At 40.0% G+C, this 18,960-nt stretch overlaps 1 protein-coding gene across 4 annotated transcripts in view; it reads left to right on the top strand.

The window, feature by feature from the left end:
- The window catches only part of KLHL29 (kelch like family member 29), a 391,974-nt gene that overhangs the window by 54,272 nt on the left and 318,742 nt on the right, over nucleotides 1–18,960 (top strand). For all 4 annotated transcript variants that reach the window (XM_051615176.1, XM_051615178.1, XM_051615175.1 and 1 more), the window contains exon 2: nucleotides 11,063–11,146. The gene's annotated coding sequence lies outside the window, so the exon portion shown is untranslated. The remainder of the gene's footprint in view (nucleotides 1–11,062; nucleotides 11,147–18,960) is intronic.

The raw sequence follows: 18,960 nt of genomic DNA, 5'->3' as shown, positions 1-18,960 counted from the left end.
CTATATTGAGCACTGTACTTGTCTGTAAGCTGGTTGTATTGCTAATCCTCAGGTAAACACACAAATAAATGCTGATTTTTATTTTTATTTTATTTTCCTTCAAGTAGAAAAAGCTTCTTTGCTTTAAAAGGTAGGAAAATCTTGGGGGAGTAAGTCTAACTGGGTTGTGCTCTCCTTGGTTCATAGGCTGGAGATGAGAAAATGAACAAGGAGATGTGCCAGGCTTCCAGCTCTTCTGTTAATTTATCGGGTGTCTGGTCCACATGGAAGCCATAAAGTCAGCATCAAATGAGTGAAACTTCCAGCTTCAGTACCTCTCCCATGAGTTGGTGACAACATTTCCTCTTCTTTCTCTCTGACACTGGTATAAGTTTTGCCCTAAAGAGATCTGCTGTGGGTATCACAGGAGTGGATTAAATGTTCCAGTTTTTTAAAAATTGAATGGTGGAGGAAATTAACTTATTTTGAGCAAACAAAAACCCAATGACTTCTGATCTTATGTTAGAAATAACTTAAGTCAAAGCATCCTGCATTTGCAATCAACAAGTAACATTTTTGTTTACAAAATCTCCACTTACCTCATGCTAATTTTCATTAGGATTTCAGATAATAAACTACTAACCATTATTTTCTCACCTAGTTTGCTCAGTACTGACAGATAGTAGATGATCATATTACAAGTAAATTTGACACTGCATCCATGAAAATGTGGAAATTGGAGCCTCATCATTATTTAAAATATGTGCTCACTCAAATGAGGTATAAGAGTCTACTTTGGAGATAAAGTGGGCCAGATTGCTGTAAAGGCTGCTTCAGTGTCACACAGGTTAATGTAGATGTATTATGTATTTATATAGCCTATAGGAGGATAACTTTTTAGGAAATGACTTGAACTGAATGTGCACTTGATCAGGACTCTCATTAATAACCCATGGCCACAGTATTCTCATTGTGAGGTTACCCTTTCAATCACAAGAATTAATTCTGGGGCAGTGTTGCAGTGTGGGAAAAAGAGGCCAAAGAAACAGGTGAGTTGTGTTTAGTGCTGAACAGAAATCTGTATAGACTGAGCTGCAGATTGAAAACCTGTGCTATTCCTGATGTTTTTATTAAAACAGCATTTTTTTTTCAGTTGCAGTTCTGGAAATTGGAACAGTAATGCTTTTCTCTGAAGGTCAGGGGTGCTCAAAGGAACTGCACCTCAGTGAGGGCCCCAAGCCTAATTGTAACCTCCGTGCATGACAGATACAAGATAAATGGCAGTTTTCCTGTTGGGTGTTAGGTCATGCCCACAATTCCAGAAGAATTGCAGTAATGCAGTCAGGAATTAGTAACTAATGTGATGAGACACCCCGTGGGATTTGATGCAAAGTAGGGAGGAATTGCTTAAATGTGAGACAATAAGCATTTTCTTTTATAATGGTAACTTGATTTCTCCATTTGGTGAGTCATGCAAGACCAACATATTTGAAGTTCTTTGGTGCATGGGCATCTTCAGTTGAATTTTACTGGACTGTTACAAAATTTCATTATTTTCCACATCTCTCAATTTGAGTCATTGAAGAAGCACAACAGTTTGGATAAAGCTTCCCCTGCGTAGTATGTGCCTGTAGCATGGCATTTGGGTTGTGTAGCTTATGAAAGTGGCCTAGGAGCAGACAGTTGTCTAGGCTAATCACAAGAAGGCAGTCACTGTTTTGGGAGTCTCTGAATTATGCATATGACAAATGAGGACCAGGAGAGAGAACACTTGAGTGAGGAGAGTTTGAATGAAGGTGTTAGGTGAGATGGAGCTTGCTCCTGCAAAGTACGTCACCAGAGAGCTGGAGCTGTGGAGAGGGCTTTTGTACTAATCCTGACATCACTGTTAGGCCATGAGGAAAAAACTGAGTAAGTAAACAGCAGTATCCCTGGTGCTGTAGCACGATCATCATACATTTTATCATCAGGCATGTTCTCTATGCTAAGAAGTGGCGGTGTGATAGTCTTATTCAAAGCCTTTGCAAGCTGCAGGACACTGCCTGGGGCTGTCAGACAAATAACTGTGGTCTTCTCCATGGGTACTAACAGACTTTTAAAAAATAAATACCTTCCTAACTGTGCTGGTGCTGGTTTGTTAAGACACAGGCAAGCTCTCTGTCTCTGTACCTGCTGAACTTGCACGTGTTTTAGTCAGAGCTGCAAATAAGTGTGTCAGGGAAAGCACTGCAGTTCTTCAGCTGGAGCATTCATGTCTCTGCATCATGAAGATGGTAGCAACTTCATTATGTTAAATGAGTTGCTGTAATGCCTCATTCAATGTAGTTGTGTGGAAGCTGTCTACCAAGCTTATTGAGAAAGCTGGAGGTAGCACTGATATGTCACCTCCCAGGCATGCAGCTTACAGTACGTGATTGCCAGGAAAATATGAATCCTGTAGGAAAATGCTTTCCTTCCACTTATTCATGTAGGCATGTGAACGACTTGCAAGCAGTGCTGACTCTTCTTGGGGAAGGTCAGCTCTAAGGCTGCCCACTGATGAAGGTTTGTCAGCACCATATGTATAGAGCCTAAACCCTGTGTTCTTATACAACCTAATTCTTAAATTAAATCTAGCATCTCAATTTCAACAGCATGATCTCCTCATGCAATTGAATGAATTCTGTGATAGTCACGTGTGCTAAAATCAAGAATTTGCATCAGGAGAATAAATTCTTGCTGTGAAGGAATTGCTTTTTCTAATTATTCTCATGGAATCAAAAGTTTTGATTGACTGTAACCTGCTCACCTCCCACACTTCCGCTTCTGTCTTCACTTGCTTTCTTCTGAAAGGGATCTTTTGTAACTGATTTGTTTATTCTGCTGTTTCTTTGGGCATGACAAATTATGCTACAGATCTTTTTTTAGTGTTGTAGTTGTGAGGGGGAAAGAGAGCTCTGTTATGCCAGTGCTCTACTGGCAGTTGGATTTGGAAATTTGGTTTGTTGTTTTGGAAAAGTGGCCAAGATCTGTACCTCAAAGGTGGAAGGTTTTGAGTCTTGTCATTCTAATATTGATTTGGGATATAATAAATTGGACAGCTGGTAAAGGATTGAGTAAGAGAAATATAATTAATGCCAATCAACCTGATATTTTAGAAAATAGATCCTGTCAAGCTGACCTGGTATCTATTAAGTGTTTTTAATGATTGCAAGTTTGATATTTATGGCCTCTACAAGGCTTTTGACTTGGTGACACCATTCTGATTAAGAAACTAGAACAAAGTAATTCATTTGGCATGTGTGAGGGATGTGAATTGAGCTGGGCCAACTTCAACCATTTACACTTTGGTGTCCTACTCTAAAGTGGTTGTCCTAGGCTCCCTCTGCAGTCAGTGGAGAGGAGGAGAGAGGGCTGTTATTCCACCCCTAAGTTGACACCAGGGGAACATGAGCTTGTAGGACATAGCTGTGCATTGCCTGTGTCAGCAATCCCTGTGTACATCTGCAGGAGAACTTCAGGGAGTCTGTGCTAAATCTAGGTCTGACCACACTGCAAACACTCTCAGAATATAGTGTTCAGTTTTGTCAGCACCTCAAGGAGGCTGATGAGATAGAGTAAAAGAGTGATGATGGTGGCTAAGGGGTGGAAAGACCTTCCTTTAAGCCACTGGGATTTCTTGCAGTCATTCATTACCCTAAACCAAGAGAAGGAAAGAATTTATTAGCTTTTCTACTTGGGGAAATTTGAAGAAAGGAAAAGTCTTCAGTGTGTTGAACAAAAATGTAACAAGATTCATTGTCTAGAAATAAAAGCCAAGAAAATTTGTAATAGATTTTGACAACAGGAATAATTAATCACTAAAACCTTTCACCAACACCCCCAAGGCATCACTAGGAATCTGCTAATCATGGCATGATTTTTATTTTCTTTTCTTCCTGAATAAGGCAAGAAACTGAGTCCTGTGAGTTAATACATGCAAGAGAATCAGACTAATGTAAGAAAGGGACTGCTAGGATTATCTAGTGAGTAAAGAGTGTGTTGGTCCCTGTGGAGACATTAGGATTCCCCTGCTGTGGTCAACTTCTCAGTCCAAAATGAGTCTGAGAGAAAATGGAGACAGTATCTGGGGAATCAGAAGTGACTTCTGTCAATCCCTGTATGCCCAAAGAGTAACTCCTCTAGGTATGCATTCACAGTTTTGGAAACCTTTTTGGGATGCAGTATGTTGCTGGCCATACCACACCGTAGCAGTTTTATCACCTTGGCTATATTTTAGTCTTTCAGACTACTTTGTACCTAAATACTGCATAAGAATGTTCCCTTCTCCTGGGGTATGGCAGTGTTAAGTTACCATCTTAAGGGAAATGGTTTCTGTTGCCCTTTTGAGCACAGGCTGTTCTTTCCAAGCTAATGAGACTGTACTCTCCCTTACCATTTTGCAGCATCAGACCCAACAGAATGAGCTTTTAGGTTTTTCCCTTCATCCCTGCTGTTCCTGGTACATCATGAACCGAGTGCAGCTCCTGTACTCTGCTCAGTCTGTCTTTGCATTGTGCAAGGCTGGACACAGAAAACTCTGCTAAGAGCCAGGTAGTTACTTGGCCGCTGCCCTGGCTCTTTTGCAGCAGCCTGTTGCTCTCTTGCTGCTCTCCAGCTGCCTGGTAGCATTCCTCCCACTCCACAAGAAGCATGATGTGGCTGTCTTCACATCAGCTGCAGTTGATTTTGTTACCTGACTCCCTGATTGTCCCAGAGAGTCTTACTAGGAGAGTCGGGCTTTCTTTTAAAAATGATCTGCAAATGGCAGACCAACTGGCTTTGTTCTGTTTCTACTTTTTTCCATTGAATTTTTGGACAAAAATCTGGGGAAGGCCTTGAGCTGCAGAAGGTGACTTGATGATGTTAAAGAAATTAAGGCATTTTCAGTGTCAGATGCTTCAGTGCTTTGAATGCTACTCTCTCCAGCTGCTTTGGTGAAGCAATGAAGTTGGGAAGATATGATAGGCAAGCTGTCCTAAAATTTCTCAGCCTTTTACTCCTGATGCCTTCAAACCATTTTGGAAGAAGATACCTCTGCTAGTCTTTGCTTTTCAATAAAGGAATAAAAGACCTCTGAGCTGGTGTACTTTGAGCCTGTTTCCTTTATTGACTCTCCAGCAAAGCCAGTGGACTTCAGTGAATTGTGAAGAAGCTGACTCCACTATAAGGAACTCTACCTCTTTTACTAGGCTGTATGTATTTGTCTTCAAAGAAACCTCACTATTCGGGTAAAGAATTTTGAACTGAATATTGCAGATTCATTAGAACTCTGCATTCATTGGAACAAGCTGTCTTTTCAGCTGTCTCTTGTGGCGTGTGAATATTTTACATATCTCTTTTGAACCCCACACATCTCAGTAGCTTTCCTTGAGCTTCTCCCACAAAATAAAAATTAAATCAACTTAAAATGAGTAAGAAATTCCTATTTGCATGATCAGTCATCTGTTTGTGAGGCTTGCTGCAGAATACCACAGAAATTAATGTCTGGATAATGCAATTCTGTGTGTTAACGTGGTTTAAGGGAAGGATAGTGAAATACATTATTTGAGGATGAGCTCCTAAAGTGCCTATCTATGTTTTCTTCTGGAGTTCTGTTTAGTTGGGCAGATGTTTATGCTTTAACTTCATTTAGAGCAGCATCAGCTAAAGGCCATTTGAAGAAAACTAGGAGACTTAATAGAGTATTAATGCTGGATGTCTGATTCTCTAGGTCTGTAAGCTTGTTACTAACTTGTTATCTGTACATCTTGCAGTGTTTTAAAAGCTGTTTTTTAAAAAAATAGAGTATCTGTAAAGTGTCTTGACAAACTTTGTCATCATTGTTCATTACACTTGAGTTTGCAAAAATAGCTTTGTTTATGATCTGATACTTTTAATGGCATATTTCACTGTTTCCATTTAAAATTCGAAGTGACATCTTTGTTTTTCCCTTTTAAAGAGCAGCACAATCCAGATGCCTGTCAAAAGAGTTGTTGATGTAGCATTTTATGAGTAATCCTTCTGTTGGCGTTTTTTGTTTTGTCAGGAATGTTTGCCAAGCTCTTCTAAAGCTTCCTATGAATATTATTGAGGTATACTTCCTTTTAAAGAAGTGATTATCCATGCAGGCATACAAACTGAACAGTCAGTTCTAAACCATGAATGTTTTCTCCAGAGTTATGCAGTGTCATAGGAGTTAATTTGTCAGTGCAATGAAACGGGGGTACTGAGCTAAAATTAGTCTCCCTTTCCTTTTCCCCAGCTTATCTCTTTGAAGCACAGGCCAGTACATGAATTTGTGGGACTTTTTCAGAAGTATTATACAGAATAACCTCAGGGTTACTGTCAGTCTGTCTGAATCTTTGATGAAGAGGTGTTAATAGTTCCCAGCCTGCTTTCACTCAGAGAGATGAGTGTGACTGCAAGAAACATTATGAGTAAAACATACCAAGTAGTCTCAGGAATCCAGCAATTATAAAACCCAGAGCTGTTAGATAGTACATCCAGTGATGCTCTCATTTGTTGATTGATATAAATAACTTACACTTTAGACATCCTCCTCTCTGGTCATTTTTCTTGGGTGATTCCTTAGCCTTGGTTGCTGCAGCTTAAATTCTTTTGGACTGACAGCATTGCTGGGCTTTTTCCAAGCATTTCAGAATCCTTTTGGCTTGCAAATGGTCTGGGGTCTGCAGACCTTGCAACATTATTGCCTGCAAATTAATAGTTTGCTGGTTATCAGTTGGGGAAAAGAGACATCTCTAAATTCTGTACCAAATAATAGATTAGAATCAACATACACTGTAGCCTTCTGAGCAGACTCTTCTTATAAAGTAGGGCTGGGAGAAGGGATGTATCCTTCACTTCCAGACCTGCATTTTGTTTTTTTCTGTCCGAGCCTGTAGCTCTTGGCTGTAGCTTTGCCCAACTTCTGAGCTTGTGTAGCTTCTTGTGGGATCCCTGCATAACTCCCTTTCTAGACCATTTGCTTGGTTTCTGCCAATGTTAGAACAACAGGTCTCACCAGAAAATAGATTTTTCTTGTAGAGCTGAAATAGTCCCAACCTAAATACACTAAAGATAACTGGGACAGCACACTAGTCATCCCTAACCTGTGCAGCACTGAGAGCTCCGGATTGTCCTAAGCTTGCAGGCTTGACTGATTTTGGTTAGTCAGATACCCTGTTACACCTCATATTGGAGTATTTTTTTTTCTTTTCTTTTCTTTTTTTTTTTTCCTTCTGGTTTGCTTTGGGCTGTTCTTTTTAAATGTTACATTCTCTTTCTTCAGTTCCTGCCCCAAGCTGCAGTACCTGACATAGGGGAGGTCATGTTTGCAGTGCAAAGCAGCTTGTAAACGGCATTTTTTAAGCACTTTGTGCTTCACACTTGATTTATAGTTTGTCTGCACATGCAGGCTTTTATGGAATATTTTTGTATCAAACTTTTCCTGATTAAATTAACCTGCAGTAACTGTTTCCGTGTCCTGGGCTTTATCCTTCTTCCTTTCCAAATACAAGTGAGACATTGTGGACAGGTGCTGCCTAGTGCGTTGCATCTTCACTGAGGTCCCTGTAGTGTGCCTCTGCTGCAGGCTGTTGGGGGCTCTGGAACAACCCCTTATTGCTGTGCTGAGTTACCAAATGTTGCTGCCTGTTCCTCACCTTACTTTGGGTCAGGAGGATGCTGTTTAAATCTGCATATGCTTCTCTCACCCTGTGCAGCTCTTGATGGATGAGCTCATCTGCTGTATTGCCCTTGGAAACTTCATCTGTAATGGAGAAGCTCTGGAAGTGGCTTGATGCATAAGAGTATTGTGGTTTCAACTTGACGTACAAAATCACCTCTCCCCCATCCTTTCTTGCCTTTTGGGAACCTTTTTTCCAATTTACTACTAAAGCTGAAGCATGGTGAGCTTTCCATTAGCTGCTGGTGCTGTCAGTGTATCTCACTGTTTGCTGGGGCAGGGCAACTCTACTTTGACCCAGAACTGCTGAAGTTCGAGGGAATCCAATTGATAGAGCTGTTTTCTCCAAAAGATCCAGACCTGCTTCTCAGTGACCAGGTCTTTTAAGCCAAAGACTCTTCTGATTAGTCCATCCCTTCATGAAGATGTTGATGAGGTGAGTAAGCTGATGCCAGTTTCTTACATCATTTTTTGGCTGGTCTCCTGTTATTTTTATCCTGAAGTATGAGCTTCCAGCTTCATGAAACTTTATACTAGATGCAATTGAGGTGCAATATCTAAAGCATCTTGGTTTCCATCAGGTCAATTCAAGTAGAATTTAGAATCTTGGGTACAGCATAGGATCTGTGACCTGAGACTCACAAAGGAGAGATGAGGCTGATGCTGTCAGATTCTGTAATGTACCTTCAACTTCATAAGTATTGATACAGGGAATTGAGGCTTTACCTTTACAGATAAGTACACTGTGATGAGAGATGGCAGCTCTTGGTTTTGATGTTTAAAGCTCTTTGCTGTGCTTCTGCCTCTGCCAGTTTCAGTATTTTATTTTAATGCTTCATAACCACCTGGCAGGTGCTGCTCGCTTTGCTCCCCCTCGGTGACAACTGCAGTGAAGTTTTGGTAAGATTAAATTTCTTTTCCTAGAAACAGCCAAGATTTTCTAAAGCGGGGGAAGAAAAACCCACCCAAATATGAGTTAATAATTTAAAGTGCAATATGTTAAACGGCAAAGAACATTAATTCTGTCATTGTGCCCCCCCAAGTGATAATTCTGACTCGTCTTCAGGTCTGCATGTCCAGGAGCAAGCAAACTTAAGCCCATCTTTGTCTACCATTATCATGGGAACAGATCATTGCTTTTCTTGCCTCTTTTTTCCTTTTTTGTTCAGATGTTCCATATCCAGCTGCAAGGTCTCCTTTGCCTTTCCCTACGGCACTGCTGTCTAGAGCCTGCAATACACTTTGTAAATACTCATATCTTTCATTATTGAGGTGGGAAAGAAGAAGGTTTCCTTCGTGTAAAACTGTCTTCGGCTTCTCAAGCTTCTTTCCTATCAGAAACCTGTTTTATTTTTTTACTACTGTCAAAGGCTTTGCTATTCTGTGAAGTCTTGAAACAGGAGTCCTGAGATGGCTTTGAAAAGTAGATGTTTCCCTAAGGAGATCTTCTAGAGCAGCATTGGCCCAGTGTTGCTCTTGGAGATGGTGGAGTAGCTATGATATGATGAGTCACTATGTAAAGGAGAAATTACTCCCTTGAGTTTTTTCTTCCTTATCCATAAACTGCTTCATGAAAACAGCACTCTTTCTGACAAACAAAAAATCAAACCCAAACAGATTCTGTTTTCTTTTGAGCTTTTTCAGGTGGTCCATGCTGAATTCTTTAGTCATGTCATGAAAGTCAGAATGCTCAGTTGAAATGTCTCAACTACATGTTCGAGAATCATTAAAATATCTACATAAGTAGATCAGCTGTTTGAAATGCCTTAACTCCAAAATGAGTCTAACCCTGTAAAGAAAGCAGGTTAAGGAGAGGGTGGATCTCTGTGTGACAGAGAGGACAGGAATGATGTGGGATAACGTGGAGAGGATGTTTACATATCTGCGCCTTCTCCAGGCCTTTTGTGTGCTTCTTCCTTGTATCATCTTGCTTTATGTTTGCAAGAAGCTCACCTGCAGCTGGCTGGTGGTTAGGCAGGGCTCTGGCTTTTCTGCATGAAGTAAGGTCTAAAAATTGTAACTGTTATGTTTGCTTTATGAGTTTAATACTGGGATGTCAGCTGGCCCTGATCTCATCCTTTTAAACTTTTTTTTATAGTGTTCTGATCTTTTTGTTTGTTTGTGTTTTTCTTCCTGCAAGTGATGGTCTGTCTTGCCTTGTAGCCAGCTCTGAGTTTATTAAACTCTCTTAAAGGAACAGAGTGTGACATAATGGAGCTCATTTCTTGACTGATCCACTAAGTGACCTTGGATAAATAATTTAGTTCTTCCACGTGCTTCTGTTTCCTGTTCCTTTACCATCCTCCTTATCACCACACCTCTTTGGACTCTAACCTCTTCAGTGCTGAGGTGATTTTAGGCTTTCAGAAGGGAAATTGCTTGGTCAGGCTGTTTATAAATGTAGCAAAAAATCATACAAATACCTTGTAGTTACACCGCAGCTGGACAGGGAGTTAGCTTCCAAGGAGATGTTTTGCATGGCAAACTTTCTATAGCTTGCAGGTAGGATTAGCAAAGTGTTGCTCTACTGTCTCAAAGTTATTATAATTACACAAAACATGAAGTTTATATAAAATGAAAAAAGCTTAAGCTGAGGTAATGGGCGCAAGGGAAGTGCACTGTAAACTTCAGATTAGTTTGTATCAACTCAATTGTTTGTATGCAGCTCTCTTGTCATTGTAACAATCTTCTTTGTAGAAAGTGAAACTCCAGTGCTGAAAACATGAAATCAATAGATATTGTTATATCCACTTAAAAAAAATAAATGTATTGATTTGCAGATAATGACAGGAGTTCAGTCTTGCAGGATTACGTGCCACTTCCTGTCATAAAGATTTCTTCAATATATATTACATCTGAGATGGAGAACATAGGTATAAAACTGCTTTACTTTAATGAATAGCCATTCTACTCTTGGCATTAAAATGAGATCTATTTCTTTAAATGTATTGCTAGAGATTATTTTTATTTCACAGGCAAACCCTGTGCTACCAAAGACTCTAGAACACTATTAAACTTTTAAAAAATCTCGAATTGTCTTGTTTTTGCAAGTCCTTGAACTCTTCCTCTCTTTGATAGCAACTAATTAAGCAAAATATTGTGCTCCTTCTGATCTCCTCTGCATCCTTGATTAGAGGGTTAACACCATGTGATCTTGGGTATTAGATGTTCTTTGCTAAACCCTAAGTATCTACCAGCATCTGTCTCTCTGTGCTTCGTAGCAAATTTCTGTCACCTTCAGGGGACTACGTTCCTCACACTGATCATGGTGGCACGTAACATCTCCCATTGTGCAGCAATTTGTTTTTCTCTTGTGTTAACAGCTCATTTGAAGCCTATTCGTATTAAGCATATGTGACTCCATGTATTAAAATAAGTCTTCTCAACTCTTTCTAGGTAATCTGGCTTCTCTGAAACCCCCTGCTAGATGCGAGGGTTTGCTGTCTGGCTGGTTTTGATACAGATTCTGGATATCACAGGGTAAGTGTGCAGACCTGTTCTTTTTGTTGTTTGTTTGTCTTTTGTGGACTCTCGATTTGCTTACGTGAAGGTAGTTTGGGCTGTGCTTTCCCTTTAAGTGACTGCAGCAAGTCCCCATGTCAGCATGTACAACTGAGCATATGTGTTACAATAGAAATATAATGCAGTAGGATGAATGCTAATGTGGTAAACCTGATCAGGAATATTTAAATTTGGTGATGTAGCTCCAAGAGGGAGCAAAGTTTGTATGTATTTAGACACATAGGCCCGTATCTTATAAAATTGTAAAAAAGCTGAAGGATATTTTGTTGGATGTAGTGAACATTTTGACTTTAAAGCTGACCGAGGTGCATGTATTTTTGTATTACAAGTGAAATGTTGCTCATAACGTTAACATAGTTACAAGTATCTGTGAAGTTTGCCAGATTGATTATAAATGTTTGGAGAAGGGAGATTAAAGGTTACTTGGTTTCTTGGGGGCAAGGAGAAGGGAAAGAGAGAACTGATTCTCTCTCTTAACCAGTTTTACTGTGGACATCAGATTACAAACTTAAATACTTGACTTCATTGTTGAATGACTCTTGTTGGATTTGTTTACCTCCCAGTTGCTGGAGGACAGTGTAATTTAGTGGATACAGATTTGTTTTATTTGCCCCTTCATCTGTCTTATTCCTCTGCTTCCACCTTCTCTTTCAACCTGCTATTTTTCTTGCCTCACCCCTTTCCTAGCTTGTATTTGCAGTCCTCTCTATTTTTTCTTCATGGAGCTAATCCTGGCCCTTGAAGCGATTTGATAGCCTTCTTGTCCTCTTGGCCACCTTTGACCAGCTTTCTGGCTTCTCCCAGACAGAGATGTAGATTTGTGAGATAATTCAGGCTGGAAGGCACCTGTGAAGATCATCTAGTCCAACCTCCTGCTCAGAACAAGGTCACCTAGAGCAGGTTACACCGGACTATGTCCGGTTGCATTTTGAATTATATCTGAAGATGCAGACTCCAAAACTTTGCTGGCCCCCTGTTTCCATGTTTTACCACCTCATGAAAGATATTTTCCTCATCTATAATCTAAGTTTCTGTTGTTGTACCTTCTTTCTTCTGGTCATACCTCTGCACCCTTCCAAGAATAGGCTCACGCTGTCTTCTCTGCACCTTTCCTTTGGGGATGTGGAAAACACAGTGAGGTCTGCAGGAACCTGTGTTCCAGCCACTGACATCCTCCACTGGACTTGCTCCAGTATGTCAAAGCCTTCTTGTTCGGGAGGGCTCACAAGTCCTGCATGAAGGGGAAGCTTCTCTGCACCTGCTGGCTGTGCTGCTGCTGTTGCAGTCCAGGGTGGATGCACTTGGCCTTTGTTGCAAGGGCATGTTTGCTGGCTCAAGTTTTACTTGCTGTCTGCCAAGACTACCAAGTCCTATTTTTCTTTCCCCTATTTTTAATCTGTTTAATCTTTCTCACAGACTGCTGTGCAATCCTTACTTCCAGTTTTTGCTGTTCCTTCCCAGGTTTCCCTATTGAACACCTCAGGATCCCCAGTGCATCTTGATTGTAACATTTCTGGCAGCTTCTTCCCATAAATGAATTTGAACTTCACTTTTGAAACAGTGAAAGCCTTTTCCCAAGTCTTTCACTCTGGGAAATGGGCATATTTTGCTGAGCAGCTATCTTAAAGCTTTCAGGGTACCTTTGACAATTAAAAAACCCTTTTCAATTCCTATCATTAGTATGTCCGTGGTAAAACAGGAAATTATGTGTATGCTTGGGTGTGTACAAGTGTGTATTTAATCCTTTTTTCTGTGCTGCTAGTACAGAGTCATAAGTAGTGTGTATAATAATATATATATATGAAACTTGCTGGAAATTGAGTCTGAATTATGAATAAGGCTTTTATTTTATATTCTTTCTTTATGTTTGTCCCTGCATGTGTAATGCTGCACATTGCAGATGCTAACAACTGTAATTGTAGTTAAATGGAACATTCTCCCAATCTGATTTTTTAGTAGCCCTCACAATGAGTAACATAAATGTTTTTCCTATATATTAATAGAGCATATGTGTTGGGAGATAGATCAGAGAATGGACACTCAGGAATACACTCCTAGCCTTACACTGACACACTGATCAGATGGTACTTGGGAAGGGAGACATGACCCTGTGCTCGCACAAGCTTTGCTGCCTACTTCACCTGCAAGTGGCCTTAGGGAAAGAACCAAGAGAGCACATCAGTGATTCAGTGCTCAGATCATAATTAATTGTTTGGCTGGGGTGGCTGGAGCTCATAGGCAAGTTTATTGGTTTTTAGCTACTGAGGAGGAGAGCAAAAGATAACATTGTATAGCAGAGAGGGTTAAATATACTGAGTCAGGGGAAAAGTAGTTGAGCAGAAAAAAGAGAAGAGGAAAGGAAAAGAAAACACACAGAAAGGAGGATGAAGACTTTTAACATGCAACAAACTGTTCAGTTTTTAATACAGAGAAGAGTTGTCCAACTCATAAAGTAGTTGTGCCAGAGCAACCCATACAGTGATGAGTGACAGTTTAATTCACCTTCAGTGGTGGGGAAAGTCATAACAAGTCCAGCCTGTGAGAAGTTGCAGTGTCACCTACTTTCATCAGCATGAAATGCTGAGGATAGTCTTGGGCTGAGTATCAAATTATTGCAAAGTTATTCTGTTAGGTCATGGTGTGCCCGTGGATGTTTCTGTGACCACGGCTGTGATCTGGTTGCTACAAAAGAAGGAAGATAACATAGTTTGGAAATCAGAAGCCAGTTGTTTCTAGGCTTCTTCATGAAGGCTTCTGTTGTGTGCGAGTTGTTGTTTGAAAGGGGCTTGAATTCCAGGATGGACTTAGTCTCCTTCTGGGAATGGGTTGCACACAGGAGTTGCATACTTGCCTGTCTTACCTGTTTTTGGATATTCCTAGCTCAGCTGTTCCCCTTAAAAGGCCTTTTAACTCACTTAGTTTTTCTGAAGGAATATAAGAAATGTTGATGCATGTTGACTGTAGCCCTGTGTACCTTGACAATCGCGCGTGGCTGCAGTTTTTGTATTCCAGCTGAGGAGGTACTTAGCCCCAGGTTTTTCTGGTTCAAATTGAATTAGTTTTCACCATATGTGGCACCTCCTATGAAAAGTGCAGGTACAGGGAGGAATTTGAAATGAAGAAGAAGTTAAGAGCTATTTCTGTGATGCAGTTACTTTCATAACTGTGGGTCTCTCTGACTGATTGCTTTCTGGAACATTTCTTAGGAGGAGAGAGGGTCAGGAAGGTATGTAAACTCAAAGCGAGACCTCAAATGACCACATGTGTTTAGGAGCATGAACACAATGATTGCATTTTGCTTTTCATTTTTGTAGTTTTTAGGTGACTTGAGAGCAAGGATTTTTGGTTTGTTCAATGTAATCCTTTTCAGGAGAAGGAGTAAGTGGAATGAAGTAGAAAAAGTTAGTCACAGAAGTCCAGGGTCACGTTTTTTGGATGAATTTGTAATAAGCTTTGGGATGCAGCAGAGAAACCAAAGAATAATGTCACTTGTCTTTGGTGTAATATTCATAGAAAAGTTCCATTTGGGAAGGACATTGGGAAGCCACCTCTTCCAATCTCCTGCTCAAAGCAGGCCATCTGGAGAGGCAGAACTGCAATGGCAGGTTGTTTGGGGCTGTGCCCGTGTCCATGCAAGTCCTTTAATACCCCTGGGGATGGAAGCTCTGCAGCCTCCCCAGGCAGCTGTTCTGCTGGTTACCCAGACACTCGGACTTCTTCTTCCTTACATGTTAGCAGATTTTCCCTTGTTGCAGCTTGCACCTGTTGCTTCTTTTACTGGGTGCCTCAGGAAGAGCCTGTCTCGTGTGCTCCAGACCTTTAACCATCCACTAAATCATGACTAAATGGAGATCTGTGTTTATAAAGAGCTCAGATCTGTTTATAAAAAGCTTCTGTCGAGCACCTATGCATCAGGCACTGTTTTTGTGTGTGTGTGATTTTGAGTCCGTTTAACAGCACTTGTGGTTTTGTTTTTTGTTTGTTTTTTGTCTTTTAACACTGCTCTCATTTTGCTGCTACATCAGGGAGCAAGGATGGAGTGAGGCACAGGCAATGTTCATACTAACATCTTTATAGGCATGAACACAAAAATACCCATCTTCCTTTCTGCCTATAGACAACACATGTCAAGTGCACCTGGATTTACTCTCAGAGCTCTGAGATGGATATGGTTCCTGTTGATATCTCTGTCACAGCTGTGCTTGTGCCTCAGCTTCCAAGCTGTTAAAATGGAGATTATATACTCTTATTGGTGAGAGTGCTGTGAGTCCTATGGTAACTGTTAAATGCTTTCAGTTCCTTGGCAGAAAACTGCTATATAAAAAAAGTATGTTTATAGGATAAACTACCTGCTTATAGTTACACAGGATTATCTTATCTCCATACTCTTGTAGGTTGCTTTTAAACCAGAGAAGTATACTTTTGTAATGTCATGTTACTGTACAAATTAGATGCTTTTATCCAAATTACTTGTTGGAAATCAATGCAGACCTACACAAGGGTCCCTAGGATGGCCTCATTTTTCACATTCAAGATTCAAAGTAGAAACAAAGCTGAGAAACTTGAGATTCCTTTAAAAATTAAGTCCTTTTATAGAAGCAGTTAAGTATTTTTTTTGTCAGCTTTAATAATAATAATGAGGTTTTGGTGCCGGGATGAGCAATAATTGCAAATGGCAAAAAGTCATCAGAATGTTGTTACTCAGACTGCAAATTTTATTAATCGTAAAAGAAATTATTCACCTAGAAAGTCTGCTTTATAAGTGCTCATTTACATGAAGACTTGTTGCCTAATTTATTTTGTTTAAAAAAAACAACACAAACAGAAGTAAAAAAACCCCGCAAGCTTTGTCCCATCCTTCAAAACCCTGATTATTTTGTCCTTCCAATCCATATTGCTTGTAATGTCATCTGTGCTCCTGCTTATCAATGGGACCAATCTTGTATGTGCCCCTTCTCTCTCACAAATAAGTTCTTGGATTTATTCTATCAGCAGAGTACTGTGCAACTCCCCTCCATGCATTTCCTCCACAATTAAAAAGGGTATTTATCTTTTATGAATGACTTCTTAGGTGGATGAGTTGTTTGACCCTTTACATGTTTCTGATCTCATGAGGCCTTGGGATTTGCAGATGTAAAATTAAATTTTCATCCATTTTCTCCCATTCCTTTTATGTTGTTTTCAACACGAGTCTTGATTAAGTAAAGAAATGGAGCACATCCTTCACTGTAGGAATACAGTTAGTTGATGAGCCTGCTCTGTGAGCCTAAAGCAGAGTACCTACTAAAGTATCTCTTTAATTGGGGTATTGGATAGTGAACTCTTCAGGGTATGGGCACAGCCTTTGCATGTTCCTGCTAGAGAATTCATACAGAGAGCATTGCTACAGCATGAATATTCAACAACTGCCTGCCCCTTATTCCTTATACTGAAATATTAATACAGCAGTGATTCTGCACCTAAGATGAGGTGTGTGTAAGTAAACCTGCTTGTACTGAAGCCTTGTTTGCAGAATCATGCTTTTCTGGACCAGCCTGCACACCAGTGACTTGCAGTAATGCATCTACAGCTCCTGTTGCTAACATGATGATGGGCTTTCATGTGGAAAGCGAGGAGCATGAGCTCTGCTTCTTGCTGTGTGTGTCACCAGGTCACTGTCTGAGCCTGCAGAAGGACTTGAGCTCTGAGGGGGGAATAAAGCTACTACTAATCATAGCAAAAGTAATTTCAGACTTGTGGATAGAGTACTTTACTATAATGCTCATTGTGACAAAGCTGTCTTTGAACTTTGCCGGTTCCAAATTGAGATCCTTTAGCTGGCATTTTCATCACTCGGGCCTTTTCAGGATCAGATTGCAGGCAACTTGGTGGCAAAAACGGCTTCAAAAATGCAGGATTCCCGCACTCTGCCACGCTCTGGGCTGTGACTTGAAAATAGGATTTCACAACTAATATTGCAGATTTCTAAGTCTAATTTCTAAACTAATATTTAAAGTACGCCCCAGCAATTCTGGTCTGCAGGTTGGTTCTGGAAACAATAATGTATGTGAACACAAAATTATGCAGGCTAAAGTGACGATTGGTATGGTAGTGGAGCAGATTCTTCTGTTTCATGTATATTTGAAAGCTGAGAAAGCTTCTGCTGAAGTCAGACAAAACAGGCTTGTCAAATCGTTCATGAACAAAAAGATTGTTCTTGGATGGAATTAATTTGCAGTATCTCATTTACCATCTTGAGTTTTGTCATGAATTTCCCCTACTCGGCAGCCTGAAATGCCAAGTGAAAGAGTGTTTCAGTGAGAGATAATATTATATATGAAGAAAATGTTATTGATCACAGTGTGCTTTTACTGGAAGATGACTTTTTCTGACCAGAACACAAGGAACTTTGCCTTGTTATTGTAGGAAAATGTAATATGCAAACAGGATTATGGTTAAGGTCACAGCAACTTTGTTTTTATGTTCCACTTCCTCTGGAAGCGCTTGTCCACAACTAACACTGTCAGCTGGGCTAGAGTAATAACCATCTCAGGTTTAAAGTTTTAGAACTTGCTGTCACCATTTTTATTTTCTTTATGAAGGAAGGAAATTAATACAGTTTTCCATATCACCAGAGGTCAGAACTTGTAATCCAGTAGGCATTACTGTAAGCATTTTGATATGATGATGGACTATAGTGTGGTGGTTCTTTGTCAGAATCAATTAACACACATTTTCTCATCATACATGTATTTTATGCATATGATGTAGACAGAAAATATTGCAGATTTTTAGAATGGCTTCCACACACAAGATCTATGAGGCACTTAATTTTTCCACCTTATGCGGAAGATGAGCCACGTGGAAGAGTCTGTATATCTCAGAGAGCTTATGTGGGTACATGGAATCTGCAAAGCATGAGGACATAAATTTATGATGGGATGTCCAGTACATGCAACTTAGAACAAGGACACTTTTAAACATACTTGATTTAAAGAGGGCTCCCACTGCATAAACTGTAGCTCAAAGCCATTAAAGTTCTGCTTGCAGTGAGATTGCTTTCTGCTGAAGGGCTCAAAATTTCCTCTCAAGAGTAAGCATGTTACGAGGATGATACTTCTTAAAGGTATTTCGAGCTATTTCTAGTGAAACTCATCCAAAACACATTCTGCAAAACTTAACTCTTTACCAAATCTTGTTTCTGTGTGATTTAGGTTGTAGTATTACAATCCATGTGAGTTTAGACTGGAAACAGAAACTAATTTGGAATAAATCAGTGAGGATTGCACTGGAAATCCAAGAATACTGGCATTTTCTGTGTTTGTTTTTCCTTTAATCCTTCCTTTAATCGACTTCCAGCACATCCTTCCAGTGGTTTTCTCTGATTTTGTTGCAATATATCTACACTTCACTGAATTTAAAGATACAAACCTGACTGCAAAAATGACTCTCTGGCACGTTACTAACCTGCTTCAAATTTCCCCACAGCAAAATCATTTCTTCATTTCAACCAACCATTTCCTACACAGGCAAAGAAGCGTTGCTAAAATTGTTGTCAGTTCTGTTTGTATATTTATTATTATAAATATATTTCTTTGCTGCTTTTTCTAGTTCAGTTTGGATAACACGAAGTTTTTGGTGTAAATCAGTGGGACAGATCTTCGTTGTCTAAAGGACCTATTTTCCTGATCCACTTTTGCAGACTCTTCATCTTTCACGTTGATATCCACATGCAGGAGAGAGACTGCATGTGTTACTAAAGCAAACAGTTACTATTAAGAATGGAAAGGTTT

The sequence above is a fragment of the Apus apus genome, chromosome 3 (genome assembly GCF_020740795.1).
Source record: "Apus apus isolate bApuApu2 chromosome 3, bApuApu2.pri.cur, whole genome shotgun sequence".
Lineage (NCBI taxonomy): Eukaryota > Metazoa > Chordata > Aves > Apodiformes > Apodidae > Apus > Apus apus.
The sequence above is the reverse complement of the archived record's forward strand: the minus strand, read 5'-3'. Positions and strand labels throughout refer to the sequence as shown.